The sequence below is a fragment of the Saimiri boliviensis genome, chromosome 2 (genome assembly GCF_048565385.1).
Source record: "Saimiri boliviensis isolate mSaiBol1 chromosome 2, mSaiBol1.pri, whole genome shotgun sequence".
Classification (NCBI taxonomy): domain Eukaryota; kingdom Metazoa; phylum Chordata; class Mammalia; order Primates; family Cebidae; genus Saimiri; species Saimiri boliviensis.
This window is the reverse complement of record NC_133450.1, coordinates 109,096,851-109,123,425: the sequence shown is the minus strand read 5'-3', so window position 1 is coordinate 109,123,425 and position 26,575 is coordinate 109,096,851. Positions and strand designations below refer to the sequence as shown.

Genomic DNA, 26,575 nt, shown 5'->3' with positions numbered 1-26,575 from the left:
GGTAACATAAGCAAGTCAATAAATGTGCTGTACCACATTAACAGAATTAAAGACAAATATTACATGATCATCTCAATAGATGCAGAAAAAGCGTTTAACAAAATCCAGCATCATTTTCTGATTAAAACCTTCAGCAAAATCGGTACACAAGGGACATACCTTAATGTAATAAAGGCCATCTATGCCATACCCACAGCCAACATAATACTGAATGGGGAAAAGTTGAAAGCATTCCTCCTGAGAATGGAAACAAGACACGGATGGCCACTCTCACCATTCCTCTTCCACATAGTACTGGAAATCCTAGCCAGGGCAATCAGACAAGCGAAAGAAATAAAGGGCATCCAAACAGATAAAGAGGAAGTCAAACTGTCTCTGTTTGCTAACAATATGATCATCTACCTTGAAAACCCAAAGGACTCCCCAAGAAAGCTCACAGAACTGATAAAATAATTTAGCAGATTTCCCACTACGAGATTAATGTACACAAATCAGCTCTTCTATACACCAACAGTGACAAAATGGAGAACCAAATCAAGAACTCAAACCCTTTCACCATTGCCGCCAAAAAAGAAAAAAAAAAGAAAAAAAAATACTTAGGAATATATCTAACAAAAGGGTGGACAGACCTCTAGTAGGAAAACTACATAACACGGATGAAAGAAAACATAGATGACACAAAGAAATGAAAACACATCACATGGCCCTGGATGGGTAGAATCAATATTGTAAAAATGAGCATACTGCAATGTACAAATACATGCAATGTATAAACACGATGCAATTCCCATCAAAATTTTACCATCATTCTTCACAGAGTTAGAAAAATAGTTCTAAGGCCGGGCGTGGTGGCTCATGCCTGTAATCCGAGCATTTTGGAGGCCAAGGCGGGTGGATCACCTGAGGTCGGGAGTTCAAGAAAAGCAGTTCTAAAATTCATATGGAAACAAACAAGAGCCAACATAGCCAAAGCACGACTAAGTAAAAGGAACAAATCTGGAGGCATCACACTTCCTGATTTCAAACTATAAGGCCATGGTCACCAAAACAGCATGGTACTGGTATAAAAACAGGCACATAGATCAATGGGAACAGAATAGAAAATCCAGAAATAAAACCAAATACTTACAGCCAACTGATCTTCAGTAAAGCAAGCAAAAACATCAAGTGGAGAAAGGACACCCTTTTCAACAAATGGTGCTGAGATAACTGGCCAGCCACATGTAGGAGAATAAAGCTGAATCCTCATCTCTCACCTTATACAAAAATCAACTCAGGACAGATTAAAGACTTAAACCTAAAACCTGAAACTATAAAAATTCCAGAAGATAACACTGGAAGAACCCTTTTAGGCATTGGCTTAGGCAAAGATTTTATGACTAAAAACCCAAAAGCAATTGCAATATAAACAAAGATAAATAGCTGAGAGATAACTAAAGAGCTTTTGCATGGCAAAAATAACAGTCAGCAGAATAAACAGTTAACTCACAGAGTGAGAGAAAATGTTCACAATATATACTTCTGACAAAGGACTCATATCCAGAATCTACAACAAACTCAAACAAATCAGTAAGAAAAAATCAATCAACCCCATCCAAAAGTGGGCTAAGACATGAATAGACAATTCTCCAAAGAAGACATACAAATGGCTAGCAAATAATTTAATAAATGCTCAACATCACTAATGATGTGGGAAATGTAAATCAAAACAACAATGCAATACCACCTTACTCCTGCAAGAATGGTCATAATCAAGGAATGTAAAAACAACAACAACAACAACAGTAGATGTTGGCATGGTTGTGGCAATTAGGGAACACTTCTACACTGCTAGAAGAAATATAAACTAGTACGGCCACTACGGAAAACAGGGCGGAGTTCCTTAAAGAACTAAAAGTAGAATTACCATTTGATCAAGCAATACCACTACTGGATATCTACTCAGAAAAAAAATCATTATTTGAGAAAAGATACTTGCACATGCATGTTTATAGCAACACAATTCACAACTGCAAAATCATGGGACCAACCCAAATACCCATCAATAAATGAGTGGATAAAGAAACTGGCATACATATACATGATGGAATACTACTCAGCCAAAAAAGGAATAAATTAGCAGCATTTGCCATAACCTAGATGAGATTGGTGACTTATTCTAAGTGAAGCGACTCAAGAATGGAAAACCAAATATTGTATGTTCTCACTGATATGCGGGAACTAAGCTATGAGTACACAAAGGCTTAAGAATGACACAGTGGACTTCGATGACTTGGTGGAGGGGGGGAGGCACAAGGGACAAAAGCAACAAATACAATGCCGTGTATACTGCTCAGGCGATGGGTGCACTAGGATCTCACACATTACTAAAGACTTTACTCATGTAACCAAATACCACCTGCACCCCAATAACTTGTGGAAAATAAAATAAAATAACAAAGAATCTTTCTATGAAGTATTTGTTATGCACTAGGCATGGTTCTAAGAGGTTTACATATATTGATTTATTTAGTATTCTCACCAACCACCCTCAGGGGACACTATTGTCAACCTCATTTTACAGATGAGGGAATGAGACGTAGAAAAGTTAAATTGCTTACTCAATGTCACACATAATATGTGGCAAAGACAAGATTTAAAGTAATTAATAATGTGACCGTATTTTAGGGGAAAGTTCAATTGACTTGAGGAAATAAATGTGAAATGCATCAGCATTTTCTTTGTGTTTCAGCAGATAATGCATTGTGCCTCACTGCCACTGATGAACCACGTAGGAAGCTAGGCGAGAACAAAGCCGGGATTAACCAGCAGTCTGCTGGTCAGGAGAAGGGTGAGAAGGTGCCAGTGGGGTCCTACCCATTCTCTATCAGCTTATCTAGGACTCTCCAATCTCTCTACTTTCTCATTCTGCCTAATACAAAATACATTACAAAACCTGTCTTCCTGAGACTAAAATAATTCACCCATGCTTGGTGTCCAGGGCCCACGTTAATCATGTCTGAAACTTGGTTTAACAAATGCACAATGAATCATCATCGCTTTCATCTCTTTAAACTATGACACAGTCATTAAAACATACCTAACTTGACTTCAAGATGCGCAAGGTAGAGAATCAGAGGGTTGGATGGGCATGGGGAGCTGGGTGCAGGCTCAGTCTCATCTGGCCTTCACTTGCCTTCCTCTAAGCCAGATTGCCTGAGGGGAGGAGCAGTGTAACATCTGCTTCCAGTGATGAAAATCCACCCTACCAACAGAATGGCCATACATTGAGAAGAGGGAAGTACTGAGTTCTGAAACTCAGTACTTCATGAGTGAAGACTCATCCCAAACTCCTTCAATGTAAGTTTACTATCTATCTGTGGATGTTATCAGACTACATAATCTTGTAAATTTATTTAGACCACCTTTCAGTTATTTTGAGTGAGTTATGCTTTTTCAATTAGTTGATGGTTGTTTTTTTAAAACTGGGAAGAAATGCAGATAACTGTTTTCTCACCATAAACTGAGCACATATGATGCTTCAAGCCATATAAATGTTTCATGGGTTTTGTGAACTGTACTGGTAGGAAGAGAACTCTGACATGTCACCTCATAATTCTTTGTGTAAAATCAACATGACAACAGCTTGAAATTGAAATCTAAGTTCAAACCTGATTAATAGTTTCATAAAATCTACAGTGGTAGTAAGTGATTGCAGGAAGGAAAAAATTATCTGGGTAGTTTTCAGCCATACTGATGTGTACAATGAATCTAGGGGTGATTAAATGTTGAGTGCATAAACAAATGAGCTAATATGTAAGTGGAATGTTGATAAATTATTGATCGATGGCCTAAATAGTACATACGACTTAGTTATATCACTGATTATCTAGATGATTCTGCTTTCCTGAATTGGTTTTTCTAGCTCCATTCTTTCCAAATCATCAGGAATGCTTGATTTACTACCTGGCTAACCAGGAGCTCACAGGTATCTTCTCATCCTTGAGCCAAGGGCCTTCACTCATCACTGTTTCTTTCCTTGATTATTACTTGCAAGTGATAAATGTACTTGCTTTTCATCATCTCTTCTTCCAATACATGCCCCATGATGAGAAGGACTCAGCCTGGCTTGTTATTCCCATAAGGACAAAGGCCAACTAAAAATAAGAAGCTCGACTCTATGTAAAGGACTGAATTGTGCCCCACACTAAATTTGCATGTGGAAGTCCTACCCTCCAGTGTGACTTTATTGGAAGAGAGGGCCTTTAAAGAGTTAATTAAGGTTAGATGAGATGACAAGGATTGGGCTTCAGTATGATAAGACTGGTGTTCTTCTAAGAGGAGAAAGAGACACAAGAGATCTCTCTCCCTGTGCATGGGGAAAAGGCCACATGGGAGGGAGTGAAAAGGTAACTGTCTCCAAGATAGGAAGAGCAGTCTCACCAAAAGCCAACCCCACTGGCACCTTCGTCTTAGACTTTCGGCCTCAAGAACAGTGAGGAAATAAATATCTGTTGTTTAACTTACCCACTCTGTAGTATTTTGTTAGAAGCCTGTAATTACTAACTGACTCATATATTCTCCATGTTAAAAATAAGAAAAGAAGCACCTTTTGCTTAGGGCGTTTATTTTAGAAAGCTTGTACATCTTTGTCATATTGAAATGTATGTAAATATTCTTAAAAGATAACTTAGTCTCATTAGTTTTAAGACCCAAAGATGCTGTTCTGAAAGCCTGGGAATCATCACTTTGAAAATTATCAAGGAAGATAACACCTCCATTTCTCAGGTTCAGTAGGAGGCTGGGAGGGTAAGTTCCGCAGGTATCTTACTCCAAGTTGCAAGACAACCTCCTTTTATAAAGACATAAGAAGTTTATTTTTTCTTTGGAAAAGCCAATTGTCTAACAGAGACGGTTACCCCAATTGCTAAGAACGTTTAAAATGAAAGGTGTGTGACAAATGGGACTGTAAAGTCCCCTTGAGGACAAGTTATTGCTTACCTTGAGAATTTGTATGTTAAAGGTTGTATCTGCTTTTTATATAAAAAGGTGAGAGTTGGTTTTTTTTTTTTTTTTTTTTTTCTGTCTTTGCAACTGCTGAGCTGATTTCCTGAGAAGTGCATCTCACTTTGGTTTCATGCTAAAAGAAATAAAGGTTATTCAATTAGAAAAAGAGGAAGTCAAATTGTCTCTATTTGCAGATGACATGATTGTATATTTAAAAGACCCCATTGTCTCAGCCCAAATCTCCTTAAGTTGATAAGCAACTTCAGCAAAGTCTCAGGATACAAAAACAATGTGCAAAAATTATGAGCATTCCTGTACATCAGCAACAGACACACAGAGAGCCAAATCATGAGTGACCTCCCATTCACAGTTGCTACAAAGAGAATAAAATACCTAGAAATACAACTAACAAAACATGTGAAGGACCTCTTCAAAAAGAAGGACAAACCACTGCTTAAGAAAATAAGAGGGGACAGAAACAGATATAAAAACATTTCATACTCATGGTCAGGAGGAATCGATATTGTGAAAATGACCATACTGCCCAAAATAATTTACATATTCAATGCTATCCCCATAAGCTACCAATGACTTTCTTCACAGAATTGGAAAATAAACACCTTAAGCTTTATACGGAACCAAAAGAGAACCTACATAGCCAAGACAATCCTAAGCACACAATTATGGAGACATCATACTACCTGACTTCAAACTGTACTACAAGGCCACAGTAATAAAAACACCGTGGTACTGGTACCAATGTAGACCAACGGGACAGAACAGAGGCCTCGAAAGTAACACCACACAGCTACAACTGTCTGATCTTTGACAAACCTGACAAAAACAAGCCATGGGGAAAGGATGCCCTAGGTAACAAATGGTGTTGGAAAACTGGCTAGCCACATGCAGAAAGCTGAAACTGGATCCCTTCCTTGCACCTTATATAAAAATCAACTCCGGATGGATTCAAGATTTAAACATAAGACCTAACACCGTAAAAAACCTAGGCAGTACCATTCTGGACATAAGCATAGGCAAGGACTTCATGACTAAAACAGCAAAAGCAATGGCAACAGAAGCCAAAACAGACAAATGAGATCTAAACTTAAGAACTTCTGCACAGCAAAAGAAATTAGCATTAGAGTGAACTGGCAACCGAAAGAATGGGCAAAAAATTTTGTGACAGAGATGAAGAGACACTTTTCAAAAGAAGACATTCATGCAGCCAACAAACATGAAAAAAAAAAAGCTCATCATCACTGATAACTAGAGAAATGCATATCAAAACCACTTTGAGGTACCATCTCATGCCAATTAGAATGGCAATCATTAAAAAATCTGGAGACGACAGATGCTGGAGACAATGTGGAGAAAAAGGAATGCTTTTACACTGCTGTTGAGAGTGTAAATTGTTCAACCATTGTGGAAGACAGTGTGGTGATTCCTTCAGGATCTAGAAATAGAAATATTGTTGGACCCAGGAATCCCATTATTAGATATGTACCCAAAGGATTATAACACTTTCAATTATAAAGACACGTGTACACGTATGTTTATTGTGGCACTGTTTACCATAGCAAGGACTCTGAACTAACCCAAATGCCCATCATAGATAGACTGGACAAGGAAAATATGTCACACATACACCATGGAATACTGTGCAGCCATAAAAAATAACTTCATGTCCTTTGCTGGAACATGGATGAAGCTGAAAACCATCATTCTCAGCAAACTGACACTAGAACAGAAAACCCAACATTGCATGTTCTCACTCACAAGTGGGTGCTGAATAATGAGAACACACAGACACAGGTAGGGGAACATCACACACTGGGGCCCAGGGGCTGAGGGGCTAGGGGAGGAATAGCAGGGTGTGGGCGAATTGGGGAGGGATAGCATTAGGAGAAATACCTAATGTAGATGACGGGGCAATGGATGAAGTAACAACCACCATGGCATGTGTATACCTATTGAACAAGCCTACATGATCTCCACATGTATTGCAGAACTTAAAACATAATATTTTTTTCTAAAATATAAGTGGATGGTGAACAATGAGACCACATGGACACAGGGAGGGGAACATCACACACTGGGGCTTGTGGGTGGTGGGGGAGGGGTGGGGAGGAACAGGCAGGGGTGGGGGGATTGGGAAGGGATAACACGAGAAATACCTAGTGTAGTTGATGGGAGGATCAGATGCAGCAAAGCACCAAGACGTGTGGATACCTATGTAACAAAATGCACGTTCTGCACATGTACCCCGGAAATTAAAGTGTAATAATAGTATTTCTTTCTCTTCTACCTTCGTGGAGAGGTTTTCTTGGTTGGGGGGAGATTTCGTTTTCAATTATGTGTCTCTAACACCTCCCAGTCTCAGTGAGAATGTTAAACATATATACATATATACATATATATGCATATGTATATGTATATAAACATCTTCTAAATTAATACTTTATCTCTTCATCTGTATTAGTCCAATTTGCATTGCTGTAATAAAGGGATACCTGAGGCTGGGTAATTTATAGGGAAATGAGGGTGATTAGACTCATGATTGTGCAGACTGTCCAAGAAGCATGGCACCAGCATCTGCTTCTTGTGAGACCTCAGGGAGCTTACAACCATGGCAGAAGGCAAAGGGGAGCTGGCATCTAACATAGTGAGAGAGGAAGCAAGAGAGAGACGGGGGCAGTATCACACTTTAACAACCAGATCTCAGTGAGTGAAGAGAGCAGGAATTCAGCCATTACTGTGAGGAGGGCACCAAGCCATTCATGAAGGATCTGCCCGATGAGCCAACACCTCCCTCCCAGCAGGCCCTACCTCCAACACTGGGGATCACATTTCAACATGAGACTTGAAGGGCCCAAACATTCAAACGATATCACCATCTCTGTTACTACTGTATCTACACAGGTAATGAGGGGTTCTGTTAGACTTCATTACATCTTAATTCTGCTGCCCATATCAGATAAACAATGGTAGGCTGGTAATGAGGAATCAGAAGTAGAGGCCAAAAGTGGTTTTACTCAGATGGCCATAGCATCATTTTAAATGTTTGGAAAAATTAGATTTCTTGGGTTAGTGCACCGATTAGTGGAAAATGCCCTGTGCTTGCAGTTGGAAGAATGTGGATCTGAACTCCGTTCCACCACCGACTCTCTCTGTGAGTCTTACCAGTCTCCTAATTTCACCCTGAAGCCCAATCTCCTCATCTGAAAACATCTCTTGTTTCTTCTAGGGTCACTGAGAGACCAGATGAAATATTACAGGTGTGCTTTGCGTGATGAACATTTGTACCTTAGTGTTTTCTTAGTATTCACTAACCTTGCCATCTAAAGGGACTGTGACATTTACCAGCTAGTTTCCAAAGGGGCTTACTCCTAAAGGAAAGGAAAACTGATCTTTCCATTTCCAGTTCATCTGTCCATTCTTCTACTCCTTTAAACTTCTTCATAAAGACTTTCTTGCCTTTCAGCATTATATTCTATCTTTAATAACATAGGACATGGTGCTCACAGTTTTGCACATTTAATTTGTTCTGCATTGGGGGTTATGGTTCCTAAGGGAGATGCCCTATCAAGTTACCCTGTCTTTTCAGCTCAAGAATTCAAGGTGTTTATAAACTGAGGAAATACAATCACTTCAAGTGGAAAATAAAATGAGGAATAACTGCATACTACAAGATAGCAGTGCAATTTAGAGCTAGAACAGGCCTAGTGTGTTCTAAATCTAGCATCAACACATTTTATGTTATAAATATGGATTTTAAGTAAAAAACCAAGCTTTCTGTTGTGATTTATTTATTTAGGTTTCTCTCTAATTTGGTTGAGGTCTCTCTTTAAAGGAGGCCAGAAGCCAGCCCATCTCCAGGAGAGCCCTGGCCAGGAGGAAAGGCAGGCTCTGGGGTGTCAGTCAGGTAAGGCACAAGGAGGAGGCAACACCAAAACACAGGAACAGAAGAAATCTCTAACTTACACATCCTGGAGAAGGTCGGGGAGCGTCTGGAGCCCGAGGGGCAGTCTGAAGGCCGTGAGGAACCAGAGAGCAGAGGGAGGGCCTGAAGCTTTCTTCTCGGGCTTTCCCATGAGGGTGTGGCTTTGCTGATTTAAGAGAACACGTGGAGCTGGGCTTATTTACAGGGCTCTGGTGTCGACTTGTAACACAAAACATCAAATGCCAATTCATGAAAATATTGATAACGGACTTCATAAAACTAAGTATTCTACTGTGCAAAACTGTATGCAGAGAACAAAAAGTAAAGAGAGATGCGAGAAGATAATGACAAAACACATACGTGATTTTAAAACTGGGTAAATATCTGAACAGATACCTAACCGAAGCAAATATACTGATAGTAGGCAGGACATGGTGGCTCAAGCCTGTCACCCCACATCTTTCGAAGGCTTACACGGGTAAATATTCTGAGGTCAGAGTTCCAGACCAGCCTGGCCAACATGGCGAAACCCGTCTCTACTAAAAATACAAAAAATTAGCCACGCGTGCTGGTGGGCACCTGTAATCCCAGCTGCTTGGGAGGCTGAAGCAGGAGAATCGCTTAAACATGGGAGGTGGAGGGTGCCATGAGCCAGTATCGTGTCATTGCACTCCAACCTGGGTTACAGAGCAAGAAAGACTCCATCTCAAAAAAAAAAAAAATATATATATATATATATATATGTATATATAGTGAACAACACATCTCATACATGTTGATATGTTTATACGAGGGGAAACTAGTTCGGGTCTACACAGGAAATCCGCATTTTCCTCCCAATTTCGGTGTGATTCTAAAACTAATTTAAAATAAAACCTTTATTTAAAAATTGTAATTTTTAAAAATATCTCCTTACTTATTTGTACTAATAAGAAGCAGTAATTGACACTAACTACTCCTACTTTTCAAAACAAGGGCATTCATGATGCTGCAAAGTAATTTATGCAAACATATGTAATTTCAATGAAATGCCTATTTTACAAGATTTATGTTAAAATAACACATCCATGTAAACATATTTATCATATATTTTTTCTTGTGGTGTGGTTCACTTTCTAGGAAATCTGGTCACCTTAGAACCAAGGAAAGACTTCAGATTTTGGACACTATTTCAATTTACAGCAGGACGTTTTCAAAAGTATAACTTAAAAAAAAAATTAAAATAGCAATTGATTATGACTGAATCACCTATTATAATGAATGTCTGTCTTTGTTTTGTTTCCCAGCATTCCTTTTAGCTACAATACAACAAAAGCAAATATTTGCCACTGGAAAAAAATATTCAAAGAAAGACTGTAAAGGGAATTTGTGACCACAATTATTCAATGTTTCATGATGATGCTTTCTAATACTGAAAAGTTTAAAGGGTTACTCAAAGTTATCCCCCCAAAGATGCTTTGAAGTAATCGATGAAACTAGAGAAACAAAAGTGGCAGGACAATCAATGCGACTTTAGATGTCACTGTGTCTCGTGAGAAAAAGTAATTTACCCTTAGAGGATTGCTAAGAATTACTGGAAACCCAGACTCTGGAATGCATCTAAATTTAGTTGTCAATATCACTAGCAATGAAGGTGATAAAAAGGGATCTGTGTTTTATTTCTGTGATACAATACCAATGCAGTATTTAACGCTCCAAGGAAAATAAGTTATACCTGAAATACAGTTGACAATATCAGAATCAAAATAAGCTTCCTGACCAGGCACGGTGGCTCATGACTATAATCCCAACACTTTGAGGGGCCAAAGGAGGTTGATAATCTGAGGTAGGGAGATCGAGACCCACCTGACAAACACGGAGAAACCCCATCTCTACTAAAAATACAAAAATTACCCATGCTTGGTGGTGCATGCCTGTAATCCCAGCTACTGGGGAGGATGCGGCAAGACAATCGCTTAAACCAGGGAGGAGGTGGGTGTGCTGGGCCAAGATCACACCATTCCTCTGCCCTAATGTATGTGTAAAAATGCAAATTCACTGAACCAGACTAAATTGTATTCACTGGAAGGCTGATCAAAAAATTCAAAAGAATGCAACTTTTGTTTTATCTACTTCTGACCTAGAACCACCCCCCACCCCGCCTTCCTACCTCCAGTTGTTCCACCTCACTGAACCGAATGACTTTACATCTTGCACATATTGATTGGTGTCTCATGTCTCTCTAAAATATATAAAAGCAAGCTCTACCCTGACCACCTTGGGCCCATGTTGTCAGGAGCTCCTGAGGCTGTGTCATGGGTATGTCCATAACCTTGGTGAAATAAGCTTTCTACTTGACTGAGACCTGACTCAGATATTTAGGGATCACAATCCACAATCACCATGGTGTGACATTTGACTACAGCATTCAGTACAGAGATGAGCTATACAGGTATGGTATGTAGCCTGAAAGCAAGAAGCTATACCATATCACTTACACCATCCAGGTTTTACAAGGACACTTGATGGTGTGTGCACAAAGATGAAATCACTAAGGACACATTTCTTAGAAAGTATCCACATTGTTAGGAGATGCTGGAGTGTATTTTAAATGGTTAAAGCCTAGGAGGAAAAAAAAAAAAGCAACTGAACTCCTGTTATGGTTTAATAACAAAACTTAATAGAGTTAACATATTTCATCTAATCTAAGATGCTAATAATTAACACACATTATTTTATGCAACATCACAAATAGGCTGCCAATTAAACCAACTTTCTGAATGACAACAAAAATGTAAACTTTCTTCTATTAATGCCAGGAAAGTAAAATGAATATGAATCATGGTTTTGACATGTTAAAGCAAAAAAGGGGAAAGCTGTTAGCCTGAGGTCTTCCCTAAGCAAACGAAACCGAACTTCGAGGCATGCAAACTGACTTAAAAACGTTAACCAACCAACCAGTCAATGACAAAATACCCAGCTGCCAGCTGGCTGTATGACTATTGACGCTGAGGGAACCATCCCCACAACCGGCGGTCGCCCAGCTGGAGCCAATGAGAAACCTCACTCAGCAGCCACCACTGAGAGCTGGAAGACCCAAGCCCTATTTTTCACTCTGGTGCTTCAGGCACGATTCAAGCATCATTCCTTCCTTCAAATTTGCCTAAAATTCTTCTAACCCCTAAATTCTAACTTTTAACCCTAACCCTTAACCCTAATCCTCACCCTAAACCCTAACGATACGTTAGTTTCTACGTTTGCACTGATATGTCAGTGTTGATTATTAAAACTTGCACTGCAGCCACCTGGCCTTGGGCGGGGAGAACCTAGGTGCGAAGGATTCAGAGGAGCTTTCGGTGTCCAGTTTTCCATACCGAGATCTTACCAGTCTCTGACCCTAAGCATTGAAGGGCTGCAAACAGGAAGGAATTTACTCACTGTAGACGTGGCCCAGAGTTGTAGCGAGGCTATGCCCGCTAGGCCTGTGCCATGGAGCATGCAGCTCCACACTCACGGTTCCCAGCAGTTATATACTGAGAAGACTGCAACCCCGCAGACCGGCAGGATGCCGCGTGATGCACACCAGGGCCTGGATGCCACACCACACAAGCCGGCGCTGGGACGATGCACCACATGCCCCTAACCCCAACCCACCCCTAATCCCTAACCCCTAACCCTAACCCTGAGCCTAACCACGTTAAGTACAGGTTGCAATGAGCACAGATTGTGCTAATGCTCTCCACCTTTGGCAACAGAGCTACACTCTGTCTCAAAAAGGTAAAATACAAAAAATTAGCTAGGCATGGTAGTAGGAGACTAATCTCAACTACTTTAGGGGGCTGAGGCAGGGGACTTGTTTGAACCCAGGTAACGAAGGTTACAGTGAACTGAGATCGCCCCACTACACTCGAACCTGGACAACAGTGCAAGACTTCATCTGCAAAGGAAAATAGAGACACGGTTAAACACACACTGCACTAATAAGACATGCAAACAGACAACAGGCACATAACAAGATGATCAGTATCATTACCATTACGACCATCTACACTGAAACCACAATGGCATATACCTTTGACACACACTAGAAAGGCTATAATCTAAAGAAATGTAAAATAACAAGTGTTAGCAAGGTCTGAGAGAAATGACCATCCTTAAATACCGTATGGGGAATATAAAATAGTGCAGCCTTTTTTGTTTAAATATGTATGTTACTGCGATTTAGGTTTTGGGGTACATTTGAAGAATATTCAAGATTGTCGCATAGGTACATACTTGGCAATGTGGTTTGCTGCCTTTCTCCCTATCACCTATATCTGGCATTTGTCCCCATGATATCCCTCCCCAACTCCCACTACATGCCCTCCACAGACCCCAGTGTGTGATGCTCACCTCCCTTTGTCCATGTGTTCTCACTGTTTAACACCCGCCTATGAGTGAGAACATGCAGTGTTTGATTTTCTGTTCCTCTGTCAGTTTGCCGAGATTGATGCTTTCCAGGTTCATCCGTGTCCGTACAAAGGACACGAACTCGTCGTTTTCTATGTATATGTGCCACATTTTCCCTGTCCAGTCTATCACTGTTGGGCATTTGGGTTGGTTCCAAGTCTTTGCTATTGTAAACCGTGCTGCAATGAACATTCGTGTGCATGTGTCCTTGTAATAGAACCATTTATAATCATTTGGATATATACTCAGTAATGGGATTGCTAGGTCAAATTGAATTTCTATTTCTAGGTCCTTGAGGAATTGGCACACTGTCTTCCACAATGGTTGAACTAATTTGCACTCCCACCAACAGTGTAAAAGTGTTCCTATTTCTCCACATCCTCTCCAGCATCTGTCGTCTCTAGATTTTTTAACGATGGCCATTCTAACTGGCGTGAGATGGTATCTCAATGTAGTGTTGATTTGCATTTCTCTACTGCAGCCTATTTTTAACACAGTTTGCTGATTCCTCAAAAAGTTAAAAATACGCCGGGCATGATAGCTAATGCCTATAATCACAGCACACAGGGAGACAGAGACAGGTGGATTACATGAGCCCGGGAGTTAAAAGCTAGCCAGGATGACACAGCAAAACCCAACCTCTACTAGAAATACAAAAATTAGCCAGGCATGGTGGCACACACCTGTAGTCCCAGCTACATGGGAGGCTGAGACAGGAGGATTGCGTGAGCCCAGAATGTGGAGGCTGCAGTAAGCTGAGATTGCATCACTGCACTGCAGCCTAGGAGACAGCACAAGACCTCATCTCAAAATGGAAAGGCCAAACATGGTGACTCACACCTGTAATCCCAGCACTTTGATGGGTGGAGGCAGAAGGATCTCTTGAAGTCAGCAGTTAAAAACCACCTTGGCCAGCATGGCAAAACCCGGTCTCTACTAAAAATATGAAAATTATCCGGGTGTCGTGGTATGCACCTGTAATCCCAGCTACTTTGGAGGCTGAGGCAGGAGAATTGCTTGAACCCAAGAGACTGAGGTTCCAGTGAGCTGATATCAGGCCACTGCACTCCAGCCTGGCCAACAGAGGCAAGATCGCACCAAAAAAAAAAAAAAAAAAAAAAAAAAAAAAAAAAAAAAAAAAAATGAAAGAAGAAAGAAAAAGAAAGAAAAGAAAAGAAAACCATAATGCCTGGGACTGGAGGAGTGTAGTGGCTCATGCCTATAATCCAGCACTTTGGCAGACGGAGACGAGCATGTACCTCAGGTTGGGAGTTTGAGACCAGCCTTACCAACATAGAGAAACCTCGTCTCTACTGAAAATACAAAAATTAACTGGGCGTGGTGGTGCTCACGTGAGGAATCACTTGAAGTTGGGAGGTGGAAGTTGCAGTAAGCCGATTGTGCTACTACACTCCAGGCCTGGGTGTCAGAGCGAGACTCCATCTCCAAAAGAAAAAAAAAAATACAAAAACTTAGCTGGGCATGTTAACAGGAGCCTGTAATCTCAGCTACTCGAAAGGTGAGACACAAGAGTCATGTGAACCCAAGAGTGGGAGGTTGCAGTGAGCCGAGATTGCACCACTGCACTTTAGCCTGGGTAAAAGTGCAAGACTCCATCTCAAATTAAAAAAAGAAAGTGAAAAGACAGCACACAGTGCATTATATATCTAACAACAGTCTGTTAACCACAGTGTATAATTTGTCTGACTCAACAACAAAAGCAACCAAATTACAAAATCTAAAAACAGCTGAACACACACTTCAACAATATGACATGCAAATGGAAAACAAGCACATAACAGGATGATCAATATAACTCTCATGATGGCAATCTACATGGAAACCACAATGATAAACTCCTTTAACACACACTCAAAAGGCTATAATCCAAATAAATAGAAAATAACAAGTGTTAGCAAGGTCAGAGAGAAATCACCATCCTTAAATACCATATGTGAATATAAAATGGTGCAGCCTATTTTTAACATAGTTTCGTATTTACTCACAAGTGAAAAATAGTCTGGGCACAATAGCTGATGCCTGCAACCACAGCACATTGGGAGGCCGAGACAGGTAAATCACGTTGAGTCCAGCAGTTCACGATCACCCAGGACGACTTAGCAAAACCCCGTCTCAACTAAAAATACAAAAATTAGCCAGGCATGGTGGCACACACCTGTAGTCACAGCTACTTGAGAGGCTGACACAGGAGGATTGCTTGAGCCCAGAATGTGGAGGTTGCAGTAAGCCGAGATTACACCACTGCACTCCAGCCTGGGAGACAGCACAAGACCCCGTCTCAAAAAAGAAAGGCCGGGCATGGCAGCTCATGCCTGTAATCCCAGCATTTTGGGAGGCCGAAGCAGAAAGATCGCTTGAGGTCAGGAGTTCGAGACCAGCTTGCCCAACATGGTGAAACCCCGGTACCTGTAATCTCAGCTACTTGGGAGGCTGAGGCACAAGAATTGCTTGAACCCAGGAGGCAGAGGTTCCAGTGAGTAGTTGTCAGGCCACTGCACTCCAGCCCGGCCGACAGAGCAAGACCTATCTCAAAATAAAAAAGAAAGAAAACCAAAATACCTAGGAGTGGCAGGTGCAGTGGCTCACGCCTGTAATCCCAGCACTATGGGGAGTTGAGGCAAGCAAATCAACTGAGGTTGAGAGTTTGAGACCAGCCTGACCATTGTGGAGAAACAACATCTCTATAAAAAATACAAAAAATTTGCCGGGCGTGGTGGCACAGGTCTGTAATCCCAGCTAGTCAGAAGGCTCAGGGAGAAGAATCGCATGAACCCTGGAGGTGGAAGTTGCAGTGAGCCGATATTGCACTAATGCACTCCTGCCTGGGTGACACAGCAACAGTAATACACCATCTCAAAAATCAATAAATAAATACAGAAAATTGGCTGGGCATGGTACTGGGAGTATGTAATGTCAGCTACTTGGCAGGCTGAGGCAGGAGAATCATCTGAAACCAGGAGGAAGAGTTGCCATGAGCCGAGATCACACTACTGCACTCCAGCCAGGGAAACAGAGCTAGACTCTGTCCATCTCATGAAAAAAAAAAAAAAAAAAAGATAGGGGGAACACAACCCACAGAAAGGAAGAAAATATTTGTGCATTACATGTCTAACAGTCTGTTAGCCACGATGTGTTATTTGTATAAATCAACAACAAAAACAACCAAATTACTAAATGCAGAAACAGCTGAACCCACACTCCGCCAATAAAACACTGAAATGTAAAACAGGCACATAAGAGATAGATAATATCATTATCATTAGGGCCATCTTAACTGTATGACATACTCAATGTCATACACAATGACATAAACACGCTTTGCCAAAAATACATGTTAATGGAAAACAAGCACATAAAAAGATGATCACTATCATGACTATGGCCATCTAAACTGAAACTATGACATACTCCCTCACACACACTAGAAAGGATATAATCCAACAAATGTTAATTAACAAGTGTTGGCAAGGTGAGAGAGAAACCACAATCTTTAAATACTGTACAGGGAACAAAAACGGTGCATCCTGTGTTTAACATAGTTCGGTAATTCCTCAAAAAGAAAAAAAACTAGCTGGGCACGTCAGTTGATGCCTGTAATCCCAGCACAAGGGGAAGCTGAGGCAGGTGCATCGCATGACTCCAGGAGTTCAAGACCAGCAAGGATGACAAAGCAAAACCACCTCTCTACTGGAAATACAAAAATTAGCCAGTTCATAGTGGCACACACCTTCAGTCCTAGCTATTTGGGAGGCCAAAACGAGAGGACTGCTTGAGCACACAATGTGGAGGTCACAGTAAGCCAGGATCACAGCCCTGCACTCCAGCTTGGGTGCCAGCATAAGATCCTGTCTCAAAAAAGAAAGCATGGCCATGGTGGTTCATGCCTGTAATCCCAGCACAAGGGGAAGCTGATGCAGGTGCATCATGTGACTCCAGGAGTTCAAGACCAGCAAGGACGACATAGCAAAACCACCTCTCTACTGAAAATACCCAAATTAGCCAGTTCATGGTGACACACACCTGTAATCCCAGCACTTTGGTAGGCTGAGACGGACAAATCATTTAACATTCAGAGTTCAAGACCAGCTTGGCCAATATGGCCACTCAGACCCTGGATTCTACCACTGCAGCCCACCTGCACCTGAACCCTCCTCCCCACATCGGTAAAAGCCTGGAACTCTCAGAACAGCAGACCTCACCAGCCATGGAACTTGATAGTCCTCAAGTTCCTGAGGATGGAGCTGGTGAGCCGGGCCCTCAAGTCCTTCTGCCTCATTTGCTCTCCTGGGATTGGAGGGGAGAGAGAGATGAAGACACGGCTGGTCCAGAATTATCCCCTGCACCCTGACAGTCACCCTGCAGCAAATCCCACTGATCTCACCAAGTGTGTCCCAAAGCTGCCTGCCTCTCCGCATCTCTGACCCTCAGTCCTGATCCATCCACCGTTATCCTGTGTCTGGACTCCTGCAGGAGCTGACCCAGGAGCGTTTCCCCGGGGAGGCAGCTTCTGATGCCCAGAGAACAGAGGCTGCCCCTGAGCCCACCTGTGGATGGCACTATCAGAAAGGCTACCTGGAGGTGAGTAATGCCTGAGCTACATCTTTTTTTCTTCCTTTCACATTTTTGGTGGGGTTTGGGGGGGGAATCTCACTATGTTGCTCTGGCTGGCCTCAAGCTCTTGAGTTCAAGTGATCCTCTGCCCTAGGCCTCCTAAAGTGCTGGGATTACAGCCTGAGCTACACATAAAATGACCAGGAGGTGGACACCAGGAAGGCAGAGGATGGGGCTGGGAAGAGGGAGGGGAGGCTTTGAGACAGGGAACAGCATGACTCAGAGGACACAGTGCGGCCAGAGGAGTGCGTGGGCAGGGTCACTTGGCACTTTCGGGTCAGGCAGGAATTTGGGGTCTCCCGTGCTTCACTGGGTGAGGGGGGCATCATCAGAAGGCAGCTGCCTGGAGAAGGATTTTTATTTTTTGAGATGGAGTCTTGCTCTTACCAGGCTGGAGTGTAGTGATGCAATCTCAGCTCACTGCAACCTCCGCCTCCTGTGTTCAAGCGGTTCTCCTGCCTGAGATTCTGGAGTAGCTGAGATGATAGGTGCCTGCCACCATGCTTAGCTAATCTTTGTAGTTTTTAATAGAAATAACATTTTGCCATGTTGGCCAGGCTGCTTTTGAACTCCTGATCTCAGGTGATCCGCCTGCCTCCACCTCACAAAGTGCTGGGATTACAGGTGTGAGCCACCATGCCTGAAGGAGGCCACGCAGGAGGCTGGAGAAACAGTCCAAGTGACAGATGGACATTGGGACAGCTGGGCCTAGAGAGGAAATAAACTCCTTCCCTTCATGCCCCTTGCCTCCCTCCCTCTCTCCCGCCTTTCTTTCCTTTCTTCCCTACTACTTTCTTCTGCTCTCCCGCCCTTTCTTTCTTCCCTTTTTTCCTTTCCTCCCTCCCCCCTCTTCCTTCTCTCCCTCCTTCCTTCTCTTCCTCCTTCAACTCTTTCCTTCCCTCCATCTGTCCTCCCCTTTCCTATGTGTCCTTGCCTCCCTCCTCTTCACTCCTCCCCTCCTCTCCTTTCTCCCCTCCCTCCTTTCTTCCCTTCATCTCTCCCTCCCTTCTATCCACCCTCCTATCTTCTGTGGTTCTCAAACACTGATCCAGCACCTTCTGCATGAGGAGCACTAACTAGATACTGAGTCTGCCACAGGGAGTGGCCCGTGCTGCTGTGGAGCTTCCAGTCTAAGGAGAGCGAGGCCATCGGCCCCTGCCAGGAGCCTCCTGCAGGGCCCTTTAGGAAGTGCGAAGTGCTGGGGAAAAGCAAAAACAAACCCAGGACAGGCCAAGGAAGGGAGCTGCTGGGAGGAGAGGGATGGGCGGGCCATGTCCTTGCTGGATGGTGGTGAGGGAGGCAGCCCTGACTGCAGGGGGTGCTGGAGGGGACAATGGTCTTCTGGAAGGAGGGTGGTCCAGGTGGAGGGAACAGCTAAAGCAGATGCCTGGAGGGATGTGTGAACATCAGGCAGGTGTGAGGATGGGGAAGAATGGTAGGTGGAAAACGGAGGGAGACTGGTGGAAGGTGAGGCTGGAGGCAATGAGGCAGCCCAGGGTGAGCCTGGTGGGCCACTCTGGGGCCTTTGGCTCAGATCGAGAAAAATGGGGCCGCTGTGGGTCTGAGCAGAGGAGGGTGCAATGGATTCAGCTCATACAGGTCTCCTGTGGCTGGAAGGGCAGAGAGGCTGGGACAGAAGTAGGGAGTGAGCCAGGGCCTTGCTTCTGGATGCATTTTCAAGGTGATGCCAAGCAAATCTTCTGACTAATGGAGTGCAGGAGAAAAAGACATCGATCTGACCCAGGGCCCGGGGCCTGAACACTAGAGAGAGGAGTCCCCATCCATTGCGATGGGGAAGGAGCGGGGCAGATCTGCACAATGGGCAACTCACAGACACAAGAACAAAGACAGACCCACCGGCTCCCACTCAGCTCTCCCCTCCCCATCGCCCATGCCAGGGCCTGTGTCTCCCTCCCTACTGCCTGCCTGGTCCATCCCTTTCCCAAAAGCCAAACCTAACAGCGATTCCTCTTCTTGGTGATGAAGAAATTCAGAAGGAGGAGGCTCAGGAAGACAGCGATGGCAGTGAGGGAGGAGGGCACAGAGGGCACAGAATGTCAGGAGATCCCAAGGAGCCCAGCTGCCAGAGGTGTGTGAACCACAGCAACTGCATCTTGAATAGGAGATGGGTAAAAGGAGGCTGAGACCTACTGGGCTGCGTTCCCAGGCGGGGAAGGCATTCTAAGTCACAGGATGACCTAGGAGGTCAGCACAAGATACAGGTCACAGAGACCTTGTTGATAAAACAGGCTGCAGTAAAGAAGCCAATCCAAAACCCATCAAAACCAAGATGGCCAGGAGAGTGACCTCTGGTCGTCCTCACTGCCACATTGCCACCAGTGCCTTGACAGTTTACAAATGCCATGGCAACAACAGAAAGTTGCCCTGCATGATTTAAAAAAGGGGAGTCATGAATAATCTACCCACCCCATTCAGCATGTCATGAAGAAATAACCCTAAAGATGGGCACCAGTGCCCTCTGGGCTGCTCTATGGAGTAACCATTCTATCTTTACTTTCCTAAAAAACTTGCTTGTCTAGGAAAGCATAAACTTGCTCTGTGGCTCACACCTGTAACCCCAGCACTTTGGGAGGCTGAGGGAGGTGGATCACCTGAGGTCAAGAGTTTGAGAGCAGCCTGGCCAACATGGTGAAACCCCATCTCTACTAAAAATATAAAAATTAGCCAGGTGTGGTGGCACGCACCTGTGATCCCAGCTACTTAGGAGACTGAAGCAGAAAAATCACTTGAACCCCAGAGGAGTAGGTTGTAGTGAGCCAAGATCACACCACTGCCCTCTATCTAGCCTGGGCAACAGAGTGAGACTCCATCTGAAAAACAAACAAACAAAAAAAACCACCAACCAAACAAACAAACAAAAAATGTGTTTTCACTTTATGTACTCACCCCGAGTTGTTTCTTGCACGAGATTCAAGAACCCTCCCTTGGGGTCTGGATCGGGTCCCCTTTCCTGTAACACAGCTGCAGATCCCACAGGGGGTCAGACTTGGGTCCTAAGATGCAGTCGGGGAATGTCATAATGGCAGCCACCAGGTCTCAGGGATCTGGGCTCATGGGGGTCTGCTGGGTCAGGAGGCACCTGCTGAATATGGGGTTCTTCAATGTCAGGGAGGGGAATGGTCCACTTACACGATGGGGAGAGGGTTATATTCAAGACAGAACATGCACGCACATGGCGGACTATGAGATGTTCCTGGCCACAACAGTGAAATTGGGACCTCTGGAATCAGGACCAGGTTCAAATCCTGACTCTGACGCTTGTGAGTGTGGCCTTGGGGCAAGCCACCTCCCTAATGTGCAATTCTCTTGTCTGTACAATGGGAACAGAGTTGTCTTTATTTTGCATGTTTGCTTATTACATTTAATTATTTCCCTAATCTTCATTTTACCCTCATGAGGGTTGTCAGACTTAGCAAAGCATCATACAGATGCACAGTTACCTTCGAAGACAAAGAGTAAATAAGGTTTTAGTTTAAGTCTCGTGCATTATTTGAGACATACACGAAGAGTCCAAAACTCACACTTCACTTGATGTCCTGTGTTTTCTCTGGCAACCCGGTTCCCCACCGACATGGTGCTTTTGGGATAGTTATCTCCCGCTCTCAGCTTTGGTTTCTATATCTGGAAAATGTGGAAGTGGGAGGTAGAATAAATGATTTTTAAGTTGCTGTGACTTTCTGAGAGTCCTTCACATGTTACTTGAACCCATTCTCTTGCCAAGCCCAAGCCCCACCCCAACTCCAGTCTGCATGCCTCAGTTTCCCCTCTCAGTCCTTAGGAATACTGTTTTTTTAAAAAAAACTGGGGTCTCGCTTTGTTACCCAGGCTAAAGGGCAGTGTCCCGATCTTGGCTCACTGCAACCTCTGCTTCCCAACCAATGCTGTCTCAGCCTCCCGAGTAGCTGGGATTATAGGCGTGAATCATTATGCCTGGCTAATTTTTAAATTTTTAGTATAAAAATTAGGGTTTCACCATATAGGGTTTCACCATGTTGCCAGGCTGGTCTCGAACTACTGGCCTCAAGTGAACTACCCGTCTCAGCCTCCCTAAGTACTGGGATTACAGGTTTGACCCACCCCACCCAGCTCAAAGACAATGGAACACTACTTTCTAATCTTGAGTCAGTTTCACTTATGCAGCAATGGCGCCAGCTGGTGGCTCCATGGAGAAGTGCCCTGAGGGTAAACTGCCCACAGCAGGGATCGGAAAAACACTCAAAGGAATCTGACAGAAGATTAGCATCTCTGGGAGAAAAAATGGTTCAATAAACTGTAGCAACCCCAGTATCCACACCTCCTTCACCAGGATCTCATGGTGATGTTAGGAGCTGTCTACCAAGAGGCAGGAAAAATGCACAGGGAAAGTGACACAGTGCATTATCTGCAGGTATCTTGGTCTTCTCTGATTTTTTTTTTTTCCTTTTTTTTTTTTTTTTTTTTTTTGAGGTGGAGTCTTGCAATGTCCCTCATGCTGGAGTGCAGTGGTGTAATCTCATCTAACTGCAACTTACACCTCCCGGGTTCAAGTGATTCTCCTGCCTCAGCCTCCTTAGTAGCTGGGATTACAGGGGCCTGCCACACCATGCCTGGCTAATTTTTGTATTTTCAGTAGAGATGAGGTTTTGCCATGTTGTCCAGGCTGGTCTTGAACTCCTGACATCAAGTGATCCACCTGCCTCAGACTCCTAAAGTGCTGAAATTACAGGCATGAGCCACCACACACAGCCTGGTCTCCTCTGATTTTAGCAATGATGGTGTCGACCTGATCAATTGCCCTGAATTTTCCCTTGTTCTTCCTGTCTGTCTCTTTCTTCCTAATGAAGACAAGTATGCACTACACATCAATCACTGTCTGAGTGCCTTCTATTGCATTTGCTAAGCACCTAATGTTTGCAAGGCCCTAGAATACAAGGTGAAGGAATTAGAAAAAAGTCCTGGCCCCTAGTCCTGCCAAAAACAATCATATGTATGCGCATTTGATTTTTTAAAAAGTATTCAATTATAATCAAAATGCCACTAACATTTTCACAAGGTCAGGCGCAGTGGCTCACACCTGTAATCTCAGCACTTTGAGAGGCCAAGATGGGTGTATCATTTGAGGTCAGGAGTTGGAGGCCAGCCTGGCTGACGTGGTGAAACCTGGTGTCTACTAAAAATACAAAAATGAGCCAAACCCAGTGGCACACGCCTATAATCCCAGCTCCTCAGGGGGCCGAGACTGGAGAACTGTTTGAACCCAAGAGGCGGAGGTTGCAGTGAACTGAGATTGTACCACTGCACTCCAGCCTGGGTGATGTAGCCAGACTCTGTCTCAAGAAAATAAAACATTTTTTACTATTTTTAGAAAGAGTGTCTTGCTCTGTCTCAGAGCTGGAATTCAGTGGCGTGATCACAGTTCACTGAAACCTTGAACTGCTGGGCTCAAGGGATCCTCCTGCCTCAGCCTCCCAAGTAGTTAGTACTATAGGTGCACACTATAACCAACATGCCCAGTTAATATAAAAAATTTTTTGTAAAGATAAGATCTCTCTGGTTGGTATGTTACTCAGACTAGCCTTGATCTCCTGGCATCCAGTGATCCTCCCACCTCAGCCTCCATATGCCATTATACCTTAATGGTACCTAGCCAGGGCTTAGTACTTAAATGTACTTAGTATTTCAATGTACTTAGCCAGAATCACCTATACCTGTGATCCCAGTACTTTGGGAAGCCGAGGTAGGATGATCACCTGAGGCCAGGAGCTTGAGAGCACCTGCCCAACGTACTGAAACCACATCTCTACTAAAAATACAAAAAAAATTATCTGGGTGTGGTAGTGCCTGTAATCCCAGCTACTAGGGAGGCTGAGGCACATGAATTGCTTGAACGTTGGAGGTGGAGGTTGCAGCGAGCTGAGATCACACCATTGCATCAGCCTGGCCAACAGAGGGAGACTCTGTCTCAAACAAACAAACATCTAGCCAGGGCTCTGGAAACCATGGCATATAGTATCTACACAGGAGACATAGAGATCCCACCATCTGTTTTTGTTTTGTTTTGTTTTGTTTTGTTTCTTTGAGACGGAGTTTTGCTCTTGTTACCCAGGCTGGAGTGCAATGGCGCTGTCTCGGCTCACCACAACCTCTGCCTCCTGGGTTCAGGCAATTCTCCTGCCTCAGCCTCCTCAGTAGCTGGGATTACAGGCATGTGCCACCATGCCCAGCTAATTTTTTGTATTTTTAGTAGAGACAGGGTTTCACCATGTTGACCAGGATGGTCTCGATCTCTCAACCTCGTGATCCACCCGCCTCGGCTTCCCAAAGTGCTGGGATTACAGGCTTGAGCCACTGCGCCCGGCTCACCATCTGTTTTTATACAGCTCATGAGCTGCCCAAGAATGTTTATTGGTTTTATATTTTTAAATACTTGAAAAAAATCAGACTGGGCACAGTGGCTCACACCTGCAATCCCAGCACTTTGGGAGGCTAAAGTGGGAGGATCACCTGAGATCAGGAGTTGGAGACCAGCCTGGCTAACATGGTGAAACCCCATCTCTACTAAAATACAAAAATTAGCCAGGCCTGGTGGCACACACCTGTAATCCCAGACTATAGTGCAGTGGTTCAGTCTTGGCTCACTGCAATCTCTGCCTCCTGGGTTCAAGTAGTTCTCCTGCCTCAGCCTCCCAAGTAGCTAGGACTACAGGTGTGTACCACCATGCCCACCTTTTTTTTTTTTTTTTTTTTTTTTGTATTATTAGTAGAGATGGAGTTTCACCATGTTGGGGAGGATGGTCTCGATCTCCTGACCTCATGATCTGCCCACCGCAGCCTCCCAAAGCGATGGGATTACAGGCATGAGCCCCAGCATTTTTTTTTTTTTTTTTTTTTTTTTTTGAGAGAGGGTCTCGCTCTGTGGAGGTGCAGGCTGTGCTGAGTTCTGACTGTACTACTGCACCCAGGCTGGAGTGCAGAAGTGACATAATGGCTCACTGCAGCCTCCACCTTCCCTGGATTCAAACAATCCTCCCCCTTCAGCCTCGTGAGTAGCTGGCTACAAGAACATGCCAACATGCCTGGCTAATTTTTTGTGTTTTTTGTAGAGACTGGGTCCCTCTATGTTATGCACGCTGTTCTCAAACACCTGGCTTCAAGCAGTCCCCCTGCCTTAGCCTCCCAAAGTCTGGAAGTCTGGATATTACAGCGGTGAGCCACTGTACTCAGTCTGTATTATCCTTACAAACGAATTTTTTTTTTCTTTTTTGAAGACAGGGTCTCAGTCTGTCATCCAGGCTCACTGCATCCAGGTGCAATTGTGGCTCACTGCAGGCTCCACCTCTCAGGCTCAAGGAGTCCTCCTGCTTCAGCCTCCCAGTAGCTGGGACCACAGGTGCACCACCATGTAAGACTAACTTATTTTTTGTAGTGATGGGCTTTCACCCTCCTGCCTGGGCTGATCTCAAACAGCTGGACTCAAATGATCCTCCAGCCTCAGCCTCCCAAAGTGCTGGGATTACAGACGAGAGCTGCCAAACCCAACCTGTTTTATTGCTTATAGTAGTTATCTGTATTAGAAGACATTCCAAGCCGGGCGCAGTGGCTCAAGCCTGTAATCCCAGCACTTTGGGAGGCTGAGGTTGGCAGATGAAGAGGTCAGGAGTTTGAGACCAGCATAGCCAACATGGTGAAACCCCATCTCTACTAAAAATATAAAAATTAGCTGGCTGTGGTGGTGCACGCCAGCCATCCTAGCTACTCAGGAGGCTGAGGCAGGAGAACTGCTTGAACCCAGAGGTGGAGGTTGCAGTGAGCTGAGATTGCACCACTGCACTCCAGACTGGAGGAAAGAGCAAGAATCCATCTCGGGAAAAAAAAAAAAAAAGCCAGGTATGGTTGCATGTACCTGTGTTCCCAAGCTACTCAGGAGGCTGAGGTTGGAGGATTGCTTGAGTCAGGGAGGATGAGGCTGCAGTGAGCTGAGATCACACCACTTCACTCCAGCCTGGGTGACAGAACAAGACCCTGTCTCAAGGAAAAAATATTTTATTCTTTCTTTTTCTTTCACAGGCAACAAATTTTTCTTTTAGTAAGGACAACAGTTATATAGCATCAGGGCCCCACCTTCATGACCCATTTTAACTTGATGACCTCTGTAATGACCCAGTCTCCAAATAAGGTCATGCTTGTAATTCCAGCACTTTGGAAGGCTGAAGCGGGAGGATTACTTGAGGCCAGAGTTCGAGACCAGCCTGGGCAACATAGTGAGACTTCACCTCTACAAAACCAATTAAAAAAAAAATTAGCTGGGTATAGGAATATGCACATGTAGTCCTAGCTCCTTGGGAGGCAGGAGCACAGAGCCAGTCCAGGAGGTCGAGGCTGTAGTCATCTGTGATTGTGTCACTGTACACCAGCTTGGGCAGCAGCAAGACCTAGTCTATCTCAAGAGGGAAAAAAAAAAAAGTTTGCTGATCCAATTTTGGGTAATTTTTAAAAACTTTAACTCTGTATTTTTTCATATTGCTTAGCTTTTCTACATGAACTCTGTGATTATAACCAGAAAATAGCAGTCGCATTACTTTTTTTTGT

At 43.8% G+C, this 26,575-nt stretch overlaps 2 long non-coding RNA genes across 2 annotated transcripts in view; both read right to left on the bottom strand.

Moving 5' to 3' along the window:
* The window catches only part of LOC141583635 (uncharacterized), a 53,427-nt gene that overhangs the window by 23,036 nt on the left and 3,816 nt on the right, over positions 1 to 26,575 (bottom strand). The window lies entirely within an intron of this gene.
* Positions 3,103 to 26,053, bottom strand: LOC120363139 (uncharacterized). The gene is made up of 3 exons (XR_012516392.1): positions 25,890 to 26,053; positions 4,981 to 5,119; positions 3,103 to 3,244 (listed from the first exon to the last, which is right to left on the bottom strand). It is a non-coding gene; the product is annotated as an uncharacterized LOC120363139 (long non-coding RNA).